The following is a 15,002-nucleotide window of genomic DNA, read 5'->3' as shown; positions in this document are numbered from 1 at the left end:
TTTTTATTGTATATGAAGCGCTTACAGAAAGATGAAAAGAAAAAGAAACAACCAGCTAGCAAAATAATTGTTGATACATGTGAGAGTATAGTCTGTTATTATCTTTAAAAGTACATATTCAGTTCCCATCGCATATTAGTCCTAACCTAAAAGTTACTGCTGTCTTTCTTAGCAAAGTAATTGTTGATACATATGAGAATATAATATGTTATTATCTTAAGTGATATATAGTCAGTTCCCATCATATGTTGGACCTGAACTAAAAGTTGCTGCTGTCTTTCCTAAGAAAGACCAGGTAATTGCTGCACTGTTCGTCACATTCTTCAGGTGGTCGCAAAAGATGGAATTGTGCTCTTTTCCATGATGTATCTGCTGGTAGGTCTTGAAATATTTGTGCTTCATGATCCACCAAACTCAGCGGCGTCACCTGATGCTTTTTGGGTAGAATATTTCTTGTAGCCTTACTGTCAGGGCCCACAAAGCTGTCTTTTGGTTGCTTCTTGCGTGCGGTCGCCTTTGAATAGACTCTGTATACTTTGTCAATCCGAATCTCTTCCTCCTCTAAGTAGTCTTTCAGGCTTTCGGTGATTTCCTTCCTTAGGTCTGTTTTCCCAAATTCTTCCGAGACGCCTTTGATTTCTACATTCCTAGCTTTGGATTCTACTTCCAGGGCTTCGGGTTTATCTTCTGCCACTCTCTCCCGCTCCTGTTGATTAACTTCTTGACATTGGATTCTCGTTTGGTGGGTTGCCAGAGTTGTGTTTTCATCAGCTATTTTTTTCAAACCGTCAATTTTGTCTGAGAGCTCTTTCTTGGTATTTTTAATTTCCTTTTCAACCTTTTTTACTACTTTCAGTATCTCTGAGTTGCCTTTGCATAACAAACGAAAGATCCGTGCGTTGGTTAGATTTTCCATTGTAAACAGTCACAGATCACAGACAGGGCGTCTCGCGAGAGTTCGGGTGATCAGGAATTATCAGTTAGTCAATCTCCGTATTCTGTCAGCATCTCCCACTGAGCTCTCCTTAACAAATTGCTAAGATCTTTCTTTTGTTTGTTTTAATGAGTGTATTTAGTTGGCTTGCCTCCCGTCCAAAGAAAGAATTCCCTTGTAAATTGGTTAAGGGGGAAGAAGGGGGGCTTGTGCCTGGCTTTAAAGAAGAGGAAAGCAAACAGTGGACTCACAATCTTTGTGTTGTTGATTCGTCAGACTTCGGCTGGAAAGAGATAATCTGGGAAGAATGCAGGATTTTATGCAGCTGGCCGTTTCAAGCTTAGATAATTGCTTACAATAAGAAAGCCATTATGGCCCCGAGCACAGGCAGCAATGATCCGGAGAACTTAGTCTCCACGGATCTGTAGGACCCTCCGGATGCCGTTCCCGGTTCCTGGGGTGACCAGCGAGCGAGATTTGGGCATCCTGCTCAAGTCTGCCAGGTGCTTCTGCTCCTGGTCCCCTGCTTGGCTCAAGAGCTCGTTACAGAACAGGCTAGCACGACGCCATCATCAGTCGTCTCCTGCCACAGCTTTTACTGGTATCCAAACAGAACTTCCAGTTGGAGGGTTGGTCCCCACCGGACCACAGCCATCTGGCTGCTCAACGCTTGGTTCTAGGGATTCATCATCTTCCAGATGGGAGGGAAGATCTCTTGCCCCCAAAGACCTCATGGGGAGGCAGGCAAGGCTGTGATGGATGCCCATCTCATTCACCAACCTGCCTGCCTGGCTCCAAGCCCCTGGCTTACCCAGCTGGGTTGGCCAAACCTGTTAGTGAGCCAGTCTATTATTGATACCCCCCATTCTCAGGACTGCAATGTGCAGACTGGGGCCCTGACCCAAGGGTCTTCCTTGTGCCTTTTCCCTGCAGCTATGATGAAATCTAGTGAAAATATTAACAACTCCAAAACCCAAGAAAAAACAGGGAGGGTAGGTGTAGAGTTGTCCCAGCAGCTGGCAGTGGCATAAGAGCAGGACCTCACCATGAGGTGCCTTATAATGGCGCCCAGGCCCTGCCCATGTGAAGCTTGGCTGAGTGCATCCACAACACTACATGCTGAGAGCAGACCCATACCAACCACACTTGTTTGGGCCCACCCTCCGCATCATCAATTGGCAGCTGCCAGTAACTTGTGGCCACTCTTAAATGCATTAAAAATGGGTAGAATCATTACACTTCAGCATTATGTCAGTAGAAGGCAGAATCCTGCCTTTGGGGCAATTGCCCTGGATCCCGGGGCGTTCTCCAATTGTCCTGCAGTGTTCTTCAAGTTTTTTTACCACCACGCACTACACAGCAGCCCAGCAAGCATCCTGGGCCCAAGAGGCCCCCACGCAGGCCCCTGGGCTCTGGGGTGGGGTTTGCGCAGTGCTGCCATTCCCACTTCGGCCTGCCACTGTAGGGAACATTTAACTACCCAAAGAAGTCACAGTTTACTTCCCAGCCAGCTCTGCTGCCACCTGCTCAGGCGGCCTTTTCCTGCGCGCCTTCCTGCCTCCTCCTCCCTTTCAAAAAGGACCCACAGCACCGCTAATGAAGTAAGACCATCCACGAGACAGGGCTCTTCCCGGGCTGCTGCCGCCACCCCAGGCTAGGGTACACCTCGCTGGGGAGTCAGGCTCGCCGCCGCAGCCCTTCTTGAGGCCAGTTGGGGAGGGACGGGGAGGGGGTTAAGGGGAGGCTGGCTGGCAGAGCAGTGAGTGCCTTCCTTCTCAGTCACCCCAGAGGCTCCGGGGAGGCTGTCTGCGGGTGGGGGAGCTGCAGTGGCTGCTGCTGCTGCATCGCGCGGCTGGATGGGAAGCAGTGGTGGCGAGGGTGGCTGCAGTGGCAGCGGGCATGGGGGAGTGGCTCAGCACAGAGAGCACCCCACCGGAACCAGCCATCACCACCACTGAGCTGCCTCTGCTGGCCATGGGAGCTCCACCACCGCCACAGCCAAGCAGAAGGGCATCCAGGACACTGGGGCGCCTCCCCTGCCACCTGCTGAACCGCGAGGCTGGGAGACAGAGGATGGCATTGGGGCTCCCTGGGAGGGAGCTACTGGCTCGGAAGATGAGAGCAGCGATAGCCGCCAGCTCTCTTTGAGGCCCGTCTGCTGCACCATCTACTGCATGGAGAGCGACCGTAGGCCCGAGCCGCCTGAGTCTCCTGTGCCGCCAGACAAGGAAGGGGGAGAGCCCCGCTCCATGACCACTCCGCTGCCCTCCCTGCACAGAGGAGGGAAAGGGGGAGTTGGCGGCAGTATCGAAGTAGACTTTTATCTTCTGCCAGAGCCTTTCTGCGGTTTGATCTCGGGGGACTTTGGGTACTTACTGGTGCTGACCTGCCACATGTGTCTAGAGGATAAACCCATCAAACCACTGCCTTGCTGCAAGAAGCCATCTGCGAGGACTGCCTGAAGCACTACCTCGGCTCCCAAGTGCAGGTGAGACTCGCAGACATCCTCTGTCCAATAACAGAATGCAGTGAGCAATTAGATGAAACAACTGTCCTTTACCATTTGCCATATAATTACATCGTCAATTATAAGTACTTCCTGGAACTCAGCTGTATTAGCTCAAGCACCAAGCCATGCCCTCAATGCAAGCACTTTACGACCTTCAGGAAGAGAGGCCACTTTCCAACTCTTACCAAAATGGAAAACCAGTATAAAGTGAGCATGCTCACCAGAACTATGGATTAGTCATAGCTGTGAATAGCAAAAGTAGGCAGGATATGGTGGGCATTAAATAGACTTTCTTTTCTTACTGGAATTTAATGTAAGCTGTGCTTTTGGAATACAAATGTATAGTATCATACCACTTTTTAGTCACCTAATATTTCTTTTGAAATCATAAACTAGCCTGTTGACTTATTTGTTTCTTGGTTTCTTGCTTGTGTTGAACAAATCATGCAGTCTGAAATGTACTTCCAGGTCTTGCAGTTTATACTTTAAACATTATCATAGTTTCATTTGAGTATTATATTGAATATAAATGCTTGTAAGTGAGCTTTTCAAAGTTCTGAATGGCTTTTGCTAACAGGCTTTTTTCAATTCATTCATAGGTTAAGGGCTGCCCTGTACATTCTACCTATATGTTGTTATTCCATTATTAAATGGGGGCAGTAGCTTGATTTGTGTGTAATGTTCTTGTGTGTCTCTTACCCGTTCTGATCTGACCCCTAATCAATTCAAATACCTACCCAATTACACCCTAATTAATTTAAGTACTTACCTAACACATTCCAAATTGATTATGCCCCTATCCAACCTGTCCTACCCATAATTAATTAAGGATGATTCCAGAACTCCAGGCTGTGGCTGGAGGTTGGAGGTTGACAACCCCCTGGTGTCTCCAAGCTGTGCAGGCCTTAGGTGATTTCAGACCTCCCGGCCAAACCTGGAGGTTGGCAACCCCCGTCAATGGCATCCCTCTTTGCCAATCTTGAAATCTGGTCACCTTACAGAAGTGCACAGTCCCACTAGGGAAGGCCTGTATGATATTTTGATTCTTCTGGGCATACTGGCCTCAACCATATGCCTGGTGGAAGAGCTTCATCCTGCAGGACTTGCAGAACTATATTAGTTCCGTCAGGGCCCTGATGTTTTTTGGGAGCTCATTCCACGAGGTGGGGGCTAGGACCAAAAAAGGCCCTGGTTGAAGCCAGTCACGCTTCTTTGGGGCAGGGGACTATTAATTGGTTGCTGAAGCCTACCAGAGTGTTCTCTGTGGGACATATTTAGATAGGCAGTCCCTTAGATACACAGGTCCCAGATCTCATGTGGCTTAAAAGTAAGCACACTAAGACCTTGAACCAAACCTGATACTTAACTGGAAGCCAACGCAGCTGCTGCAGCACTGGTCTTATGTGTGTTCTCCATGGTGTCCTCATGAAGACTCATGCAGCAGCATTTTGGCCCAGTAGTAATTTCTGGATTAGAGCCAATGGTAGGCCCATGTACAGCAAGATACAATAATCCAACGTCAATGAGGCAGCAAGCGAGTACTCATGGTCTACCATGTCAAACGCTACTGTAAGATCAAATAACAAGCACTGAACTGCCTTGGTCCAGCTGTCTCCAGAGATCATTCCTCACGACAACCAGTACTTTCTCCACCCCATGGCCAGGATGGAAGCCAGATTGAGATGGGTCAGGGACCAATGCTTCCCCCAGGTGTGCTAGCAGCTGGTCCATGGCTGCTCACTCAATCACTTTCCTGAGGAACACTCAACTGCTTTCCCTGCAACACAGGGAAGTAGCTGGCTGAGTTGCGTGAGTCCAGTGATGGTTTCTTCAATAGAGAGCACACTACCACCTCTTTCAGACTGTCCAGGAAGGTCCCTGTAGTAAAGAACAAGTTTATTATCTTTCAAAGCAGTCCCCCCACTCTCTCCTTGCTCAATTTAAGGAGCCACAAGGCACAAGGGTCTAGAGGACAGGCCTCATTGAAGTTAGCAGCTTGTCCACTTCAGTCTGGGTAAGTGGTCTGAAGTGATCAAAATTTCTCTGAAGGCATCCAAGGGCCCTCTAATCAATGATCGAAGGTTATGGCAGAGCCATGAGATCTTGTCCATGAAATAGCTTGCATTTGGGTGTCATTTCTCTAGGGTGATAATTGACAGAATTACTCTAAACAATTGAGGTAGGTGTGAGCTTGCAGATATGATGCTGGTGGCATTGAACTCCTTCTTTGTCACCTTCACCGATATCACATAAGCCTTCAAAAATGTCCTATTAGATGTTCTTGTTGCTTCATCAAGAGTTTGCCTCCAAAATTGCTCTAGATGTATTGCCTCCTGTTTTCTTCAGCACAGCTCCCCTGTATACATGGGAGCTCACTTAGGTCAGAGGAAAAAATGGTGTTGGGGAGTAATCACATTGATGGTTGTCAACATCTGGTTTTGCCAGTCATTGACCATCTTATTTAGTGTACTGTTGGAGGCTTCACGTCCCAAATAATATTCAGGAAACCATTGGGATCCATAAGTCTCTTTGGACAGACAAAGATGTCTGCTGCCCACTCGAGGAGGAAGTGGGAGATTGAGCTGAGTCTTTATAGTGGTTTGTCCATGGCACCAAATTATAGGGTATCAGTTCCACCTCTAGTCCTGCACCAAAGATTAAGTGGCCTGCCTGATATATGGGACTGGTAATGAAATGCAAAAGCCCCAATGTTGCTATGGACAAAACTAGGTCTGGGCCTGAACTAGTGACTAGTGTCTCTGCATAGGTATTGAAGTCTCCCAGGATAATAAGCCTTGGGTACTGCAGTGCTCAGGCTGCCACTACCTAAAGCAGTTAAAACCCAGCAGAGACTTACCGCGGCCGAACACTTACGCAACGGAGGGCTTGCTGAGAGGAAGAGGCAACCACCCAGAGGCCCTCTAGTGTGCATGCAGCCAGAATGCAGCATGCACAGCATCAAGGGCAGGGTGGGACCTGTGGCAGCTATTTAAGATGCTACGTGCGCGGGTCTTGCCCTCTTCGCCAGGGAACTTCCCTTAGTGGCGGACTTCATTAGGCAAGGGAATCTGCTCTCCCGGCTGGGAACGGTGCGGGTCTCAAGGGCTCTTCTGGACTCCGTGGGTTGTTGGTGCAGTCTACTGACTGCTAGTTCAGGCTCCCTCTCCCATGCTGTGCCAACCCTCCCGTGGGGAGGTAATAAAGCTGTGGCCTTGTTTATCCCAGGATTGGTGCTGCGTCTTATTCCAGCACATAATGCCCTCCTGCAAGTCAATGAATTTTGCAATTCATCTTTGAATTGGAAATGCAGTCTCAGTGTTTGCCAGGCATATAGCCAGAATTTTTTTAATTGAAGGGGTAATTATTTTAAGAGGGCAGTAAAGAAACATACCCACCCATGGTTGCCAACCTCCAGGTGAGGGCTGGAGACCTCTGCCCACATCTCCAGGCAACATAGAATAATACCATTGGAGAAAATGGCTGCTTTGGAGGGTGGACTCCATAGTATTTTACTCCATTGAGGTTTCTCCTCACCCCAAATCCTGCCCATTCCTGGTTCCAGCTCTGGATTGGGAAAGTCTCCAGGAATTTCCCAATCCAGAGCTGGCAACCCTATTTGAGTTACATGCTTCCTAAAGGAATAAGTTTGTAGGTTGGCGGTACTGCTGGCCCTGGCCCACCTGGTAGGCAAGTAGGTGACAGTGGTAGCCTGGGCAACCTTTCCCATCTTCATTTTGTGATCCAGCTGTAGTGCTCCTGGATATGAAAGATATTGCCACTGTGATGTGTACCCTATTACTATCTATATTGGACTAATGCAATGTGCTGTGTGTGGGGCTACCCCTGAAGAGTTTTCAGAAGCTACAATTGCTACAGAATATGGTCAGAAAACTGCATACCCTTCACTTCTAGCCTGAATATATGAACTGTATTAGTAGCATGGTGAGCAAGTTCCAGCCCCTTTGAGGCATGCATAGACCGATTATGCATGGCAGTGGTCGTGCCAGGCTGCTGCCAGTTACTAGAAGTGGGATAGCATGCCCCACCACATCCAGAGAACGCATGGGGGAAGGACTCCCCAGGCATATGTAGATTACCCCAGCATTGTGCATACACACGCCCAATGCTTGCGCTGGAAGGGTCTGCTGTACCACATGACAGCAGGGGAGGAGTGGAGGGCATGTCCTACTTGAACAATGGCGGCAGAGCAGCATCATCATGGGGAAGGGAGAACATCCCGGTCAGCTCTGCAGCTCTGCATGATTGGTCATAGAGCCTTTTTTGTTATAACTCTCATTGAATGATTATGCATGGGACGGGTAGTCTGGGGTGGTGATGGCAGGGCAGCAGAGTGAATTCCTAATTGTGCATGATGCAATGCTATCCCAGCCTGGCCCAGATCAGATCACTGGATAGCCCGTGGTAAGGGAAGGCAGATACTTCTGCATTCCCTGTGAAGCTGCAGTCACCATCCAAGGCCCTGCTTGGCCAGCCATCTGCATAATGGAAGCACCGGGCCTTTGGACCCAGCTCCTCCCTCAACTGATGGTGTCCCTGCAGGGACACCAAATGCTCCTGTCACCTTCATGGAGCTTCATAGCTGACCAGGGCATTCTCCCACCCCCAAGATGGTGAGACAGCAGCATGCTGCTCTGCCGCCATTGTGGGGGGCATGCCCCCATTCCTCCCATGCTTCCTCATGGTGCAGTGGGCCCTCCCCCTCCCAGCCCCGGTGTTGTGTGTGTGTACACACAGCATTGGGGCAATCTGTGTGAGCTGGAGGAATCCTTTGCCCGTGCATTCTCTGGATGCGGAGGGGCATGCTACCCCACCCCTAGCAACTGGTAGCAGCTCGGTGCAGTCACTGCCATGTATAATTGTTCATTAACTCTCATTGGCCTCCTCACTGTCTCTATTCTTGTGTGTTTTTCTGTTTTAAATGTTTTACCAATTTTATCTGTATGTGTTTGATTGTTTACCATCTTGAGGACCACCTTGAAGACCGTTATACAGGGTACTCCAAGATAAAGAAGTGAGGAATGTCTTTTCACAAAATTAAATGTTTTGACACACATTGCCTGAATTTAGAAAGGGCTTATTTGTTATATATTGTATTGTGAAACTGCACTAAGTTTATGCTACAGGTGGGCAATAAAAATATCCTACCCCCAAAACAAAAGACAAAAATAAATTACTCACTTGACTTTCTTTTCCACAATCCCCTTTCCCAGAAATATGGGTCTGCTTCAGCAGCTATGTTTGTCTCTTACTTGTTTGGTTGTGTAAGTTGTTACCATTTTTATTTGGGGGAGATACATTGTAGAGAAGGATTACTCCTAAGGGATCTGTGATTGTTTGTTAGATGCCAAAGGTATTTTTATGTGGTTGGCTTTTATATTGGTTTTAATCTATATTGTGAAGTTAAAAGCATTGTAAAAATAAATCAGTGTACAAATGTGTGTGCATTCATGCCTGGCTTTTACTTCAATAATACTTTGATTGAATGCTTTGCTTCCTGATAACTTTATGAATACACAATGGCTGTTCACCAGTCTAGTAAAAACATGACCCCAGGAATATTTATTTTTGTTGTTGTTATGCTTGCAGAATATCTTGGCAAAAGGACAAATAGAAGGTAGATTTTCAATGTGAACATTTGGCAGCCTTTCAAGGTGAAACAACATTTTAAAACTGCACCATGGACTCATTTTGCACAATATTTTTCTAACATGGCTAGATAAACAAGGATACCCTCTTTACCCATTACTTTTTATTCTGGCTTTAAAGCCTCTAGCAAATAAATTAAGAAGTAATCAGGAAATTAGAGGCTTTAATTGCAGTGGGGTGGAAAGGTTGTTAACAATGTATGCTGCTATTAATAGCAGATTTAAAATCATCTATAAAACCTATTAAGGAAGAATTTCAAAATTTTTGTCAAATTTCAGGGCTAAAGATAAACTTTTCAAAATCTAGTCTGTTATGTAGTAATATTATTCCTAAAATACAGCTAGAGGCTTCTCAGAAATTAAATATCCCATTAGTTCATAAAAGTTTCAGATATCTTGGTTTAACAATTACTAAAATTTTGAATAAGATGTATCAATAAACCATTGTGGAGACAAAAAAAATTAGACTTGAAGAAATGGGAAAAACAGAATATTGATACATTCACTTGAATTGCATGGGTTAAAATGTTTATTACCCCAAAATTATCATATTTATTTTATGTATTACCATGGCATCTTTCTGATAAGATCTTAAAGAAATGGCAAATACAAATGGACCAATTTATTTTTAGATCCAGGAAACAGAGAACAGCAAAATTATTGAGATACCATCCAGTAAAAGAAGGAGGTTGGGGAATCCCAAATATTTCTTTATATTATGATGCGTATCAATTAAGACATATTATTCCTTTCCTATCTCTCTCAAGGGAAATTAACAGCTCAAACTTGGATAATTATATTTTGGCGAAAATAGGAGGTTTCCAAGTTTTATTTGGCAAGATTGCTGGTAAAAATTTAAACATAAACTCTTTGCTTACTCTTCACAGCCTGATTATGGAAAAAATGGAAAAAAGAACCTATACCCTGCAATCTCCCCATTAACACCTATTATTTGCCACCCAAAATTTTTAGCATTTAAAAGTTATGGATTAGACATTATAGGAGACCTTGGTAAAGTCCTTCTTCTTAAAAATATTCATACAAATTTATCAGAGGTTAGTGAGATATTAAAACATGAAAAACATTTTCCAGAGGGATGTAACTGGATGTTGAGACTTCAAATTTCATCCTTTCCGCAAAGGAAAGAAATTCAAATCCAATTGGATAGACCATTAACGGATTTTGAAAAATTAATCGACTACATAGATAAAATAGAAGGGAAACTAATATCGAAATTATATAAAATATTATTAGATCAGGAACAATCCGCATCACAAACAAAAAAATGTGGGAATTAGACCTAACTATCACTATTAATGGGATGGAGTGGAATATTTAGGAAAGTCCCATTTAAGTCAATATCAAGGAAAGTAAAAGAACATGCAATAACGGTAATACAAAAACGGTGTTATACCCCAATTAGGGTCTATCGAATGAAGAAATCTGGGGATAAAAAATGCTGGAGAGGCTGTGGAAAGGTGGGAACATTTATTCATATGTGGTGGGAATGCCCAGCAATAATGAAATTCTGGGAGAAATTTTTTTGGGAAATTGGTAATATTATAAAAGTGAAATTGGAACCGTCAGTCCAGTTGGTTCTCAATATATTTCTCAATGAAAATGCTCAATATAAGAAGAAAATATTGGTGAACTTTCTGATTGTAGCTACCAGTTTGTTAATTGCTACTGATCTTAACACAGCCCGTGGCGCCGCGGGCGCCACGGAAAAAATAAAGCCGTAAGGAGAGGAGTTAGGGCGGGATGAAGGTGCCGATTGGCCCCTTCCTCCAGACAGACCATCAGCCAGGCCAATCGGCAGGTGCTTGGCCCGGCCGATTCCTGCCCTGCCGACAAGGGAGCCCCCGGCAGTCGCACGCAGCGCGGCTGGCGGGGGCTCCCTGTCTGGCGGCCTGACATGCCGAGAGGCGCAAAGTGCCTCTCGCAGCATCAGGCCGCCGCCCAAGGGAGACCCTGCCAGCCGCGCTGCGCGCGACTGCTGGGGGCTCCCTTGCCTAGGGCCCACTGTATTTTTCTTAAAGCTAATTATCTCATTAGATAATTGGCGAAAAGAATTAGGGAGTTTATGATGTTGGAAAAGTTAACAAATAACATTAAAGTAATTCAAGGGGAGAAAAAGATTGAGGATTTCAATATAATTTGGCTTGATTTGGCAAATTACTTAAGGAAATTTTCAGACTTAGTGTTGTAATGTGTGACTTGGAATTATGATAAACAGTTGAAATATAATAGATGAAATGGACATTGTCTACAGCAGTGGTCCCCAACCCCCGTTCCAGGGACCGGTACCAGTCCGTAGATCAGTTGGTACTGATCAGTTGGTACGAGGCTCCTCCTCGTCCTCCTCCCAAGCTGCTGCCTCTGGGGCTGCCTTGCCACTCTGCCATGGGCTCCCCTTTGGTGCTCTCCAGCGGCCACCATGGCTGGGGCTCCCCCTCGTTGTGGCACTGCGCAGCTGCTGCCGGCAGCACCCCCCAGCGGGCAGTGAGAGGTCAGGGGCGCCGGCGGGAAAGCAAGTAGAGCAGGGGCTCAGGCAGAAGCGATGATGTCCCTAGGCAAAAGACTCCCCCCCCCCGGGCCTCAGTAAAATTGTCAAGTGTTGACCGGTTCCCAGTGATAAAAAGGTTGGGGACCACTGGTCTACAGGATTCAAAAGGTTTATGAAGCTACAGAGTTGTGCTACGGTGAATTTTGTTTTTGGTGGGGCGTCTCTGTTGATTGTCTGTTATTTATTAATTATAATAAAAAAAAATTTAAATTCATGACTCGATTTACCTACTCTTCCTGTAGATTGTTTCCTTCTGAATTTTAAACACACATCACAGATTAATTTGGATTAATAGTAAGTGCAATTCTTACACATGATTATGGTAAAAGGTTTGAAAAACTGCTCATAGTCCCATATATATGTTGCATATACAGATGGTCCTAGTTTTGGTCCCTGACATCTTTTATGTAAGTATATCAGTCACAGATGCAGGAAGTACTTTTACTTCAGATCCTGCCCAGTATTAGGCAGCCTAAACTCCCAGTCACAACTATTATGAGGACTTATGCCTAAACATAAACTTTAAACTGAAGCCACAAGGGGAAGGAGATGATCAACATAGGGAGTGTAAGGAAGGAGACCGATCGGGGGCAGCCCAACCAGGAAGGCCAGCTCATAGGGAACCAAAAGTAAAAGGATTCAGATGCCTTTATACTAACGCCTGAAACATGGGCAATAAGAAGGAAGAGCTGGAACTTCTCATGCTGATGGAAAGGTATGATCTAGTAGGCATCACAGAAACTTGGTGGAATGATTCTCATGACTGGAATGTAATAGTGGATGGGTATGAACTGTTCAGAAAAAGCAGAATAGATCGAAAAGGTGGAGGAGTGGCACTGTATGTAAGGAAAGGGCTTACTTGTCAGGAAATTCTAGTGAAGGAGAGTATATCTACAGTGGAAAGCATCTGGGTGAAAATAAGCGAGGGGAAAACAAACAGTGTGGTGGTTGGTGTCTCCTACTGACCACCTGACCAATGAGAGGATGTGGATGCTGCACTTTGTGAGCAGCTTGAGAAAATATCCAAGCGGCAGGACCTTGTCATCATGGGTGACTTCAATTTCCCAGATGTGTGCTGGGAAACAAACTCTGCAAAGTGTCCTCAGTCATGCAACTTTCTGGCCTGCCTGGCTGACAATTTCATTTATCAAATGGTAGATGAACCCACAAGAGGTTCAGCAATACTGGACTTAATATTGACCAAAAGGCAAGAGTTGGTGGATGAGGTGAAGGAGGTGGGGACCCTAGGGGGAAGTGACCATGTCCTCATAGAATTCCTTTTGAGATGGGGAGCCAAGGAAGCTTGTAGCCAGACGCGGATGTTGGGTTTTCGTAGGGCAAAGTTTAATAAACTCAGAGACATGATGAGTGACATACCATGGACGAGAATGCTGGAAGGGAAGGGAGCATGTGAAGGGTGGGTGCTACTCAAACAAGAGCTATTGCATGCTCAATCAATGACTATCCCAGAAAGACGAAAACACTGCAGGAGCTCAAAGGAGCCTATTTGGATGAACAGAGAACTTCAAGAGGAACTAAGAAAGAAAAGGGAAATGTTCAGGAAATGGAGGGAAGGACAGAGCTCTAAAGAAGAGTACCTACAGGTTACTAGGCACTGTAGATCAATCATCAGAAAGGCCAAAGCTGAGAGTGAGCTAAGATTGGCCAGGGAAGACCACTGTAACAAGAAAAGATTTTTCAGTTATGTGAGGAGCAAACGTAAAGTAAAGGAGGCAATAGGCCCACTGTTGGGTTCGGATGGACGAACTCTAACGGAGGATGTAGAGAAACCAGAAAGGCTCAGTGCCTATTTTACATCTGTTTTTTCTTACAGATCAAGGGGTTTAGGCACATCTAGAGATGGCAGGAGCCAAGAGATAGTGTCTGGGTGGCAGGTTGACATGGACAAAGAGGTTGTCGAGAGGCATTTAGCTGCACTGGATGAGTTCAAATCACCTGGGCCAGATGAAATGCACCTGAGAGTGCTCAAAGAGCTTTCCAGAGAACTTGCACAACCCTTGTCCATCATCTTTGGGACCACGTTAAGGACTGGAGATGTCCCAGGGGACTGGAAGAGAGCAAAAGTTATTCCGATCTTCAAAAAAGGGAGGAAGGATGACTCGGGAAACTACAGACCAGTGAGTCTGACCTCTGTTGTGGGGAAGATAATGGAGCAGATATTAAAGGGAGCGATCTGCAAACATCTGGAGGACAATTTGGTGACCCAAGGAAGTCAGCATGGATTTGTCTCCAGCAGGTCCTGTCAGACCAACCTGGTTTCCTTTTTTGACCAAGTGACAGGTTTGGTGGATCCTGGAAATTCGGTTGATGTCGTTTACTTGGATTTTAGTAAAGCTTTTGATAAGGTTCCCCATGATGTTCTGATGGATAAATTGAAGGACTGCAATCTGGATTTTCAGATAGTTAGGTGGATAGGGAATTGGTTAGAGAACCACACTCAAAGAGTTGTTGTCAATGGTGTTTCATCACACTGGAGGGACTTGAGTAGCAGGGTACCTCAGGGCTCGATGCTCGGTCTGGTACTTTTTAACATATCTATTAATGATTTAGATGAGGGGGTTGGAGGGACTATTCATCGAGTTTGCAGATGACACCAAATTGGGAGGACTGGCAAATACTCCAGAAGACATAGACAACGATAGAGTTCAACGAGATCTGAACACAATGGAAAAATGGGCAAATGAGAACAAGATGCAACTAAATAAAGATAAGTGTCAAGTTCTGCATCTGAGTCAGAAAGATGAAAAGCATGCCTACTGGATAGGGCATACGCTTCTAGGTAACACTGTGTGTGAACGAAACCTTGGGGTACTTTTGGATTGTAAGCTAAACATGAGCAGGCAGTGTGATGCAGCGGTAAAAAAGGCAAATGCCATTTTGGGCTGTATCAACAGGGGCATCACATCAAAATCACAAGATGGCATAGTCCCATTGTATACAGCACTGGTCAGACCACACCTGGAGTACTGTGTGCAGTTCTGGAGGCCTCACTTCAAGAAGGATGTAGTTAAAATTGAAAGGGTACAGAGGAGAGCAACGAGGATGATCTGGGGCCAAGGGACCAAGCCCTATGAAGATAGGTTGAGGGACTTGGGAATGTTCGGCCTGGAGAAAAGGAGGTTGAGAGGGGACATGATAGCCCTCTTTAAGTATTTGAAAGGTTGTCATTTGGAGGAGGGCAGGATGCTGTTCCCATTGGCTGCAGAGGAAAGGACACGCAGTAATGGGTTTAAACTACAAGTACAACGATATAGGCTAGATATCAGGAAAAAATTTTCACAGTCAGAGTAGTTCAGCAGTGGAATA

General features: G+C 45.7%; 1 protein-coding gene and 1 pseudogene across 1 annotated transcript in view; one reads left to right on the top strand and one right to left on the bottom strand.

Moving 5' to 3' along the window:
* NMUR2 (neuromedin U receptor 2) overlaps window positions 1-15,002 on the bottom strand; it is a 39,817-nt gene that overhangs the window by 19,711 nt on the left and 5,104 nt on the right. The window lies entirely within an intron of this gene.
* On the top strand, window positions 2,531-3,680 carry LOC143833782 (E3 ubiquitin-protein ligase RNF217 pseudogene; annotated as a pseudogene).

The sequence above is a fragment of the Paroedura picta genome, chromosome 3, assembly GCF_049243985.1.
Source record: "Paroedura picta isolate Pp20150507F chromosome 3, Ppicta_v3.0, whole genome shotgun sequence".
Classification (NCBI taxonomy): Eukaryota; Metazoa; Chordata; class Lepidosauria; order Squamata; family Gekkonidae; genus Paroedura; species Paroedura picta.
This window is presented reverse-complemented; position numbering and strand designations above follow the sequence as displayed.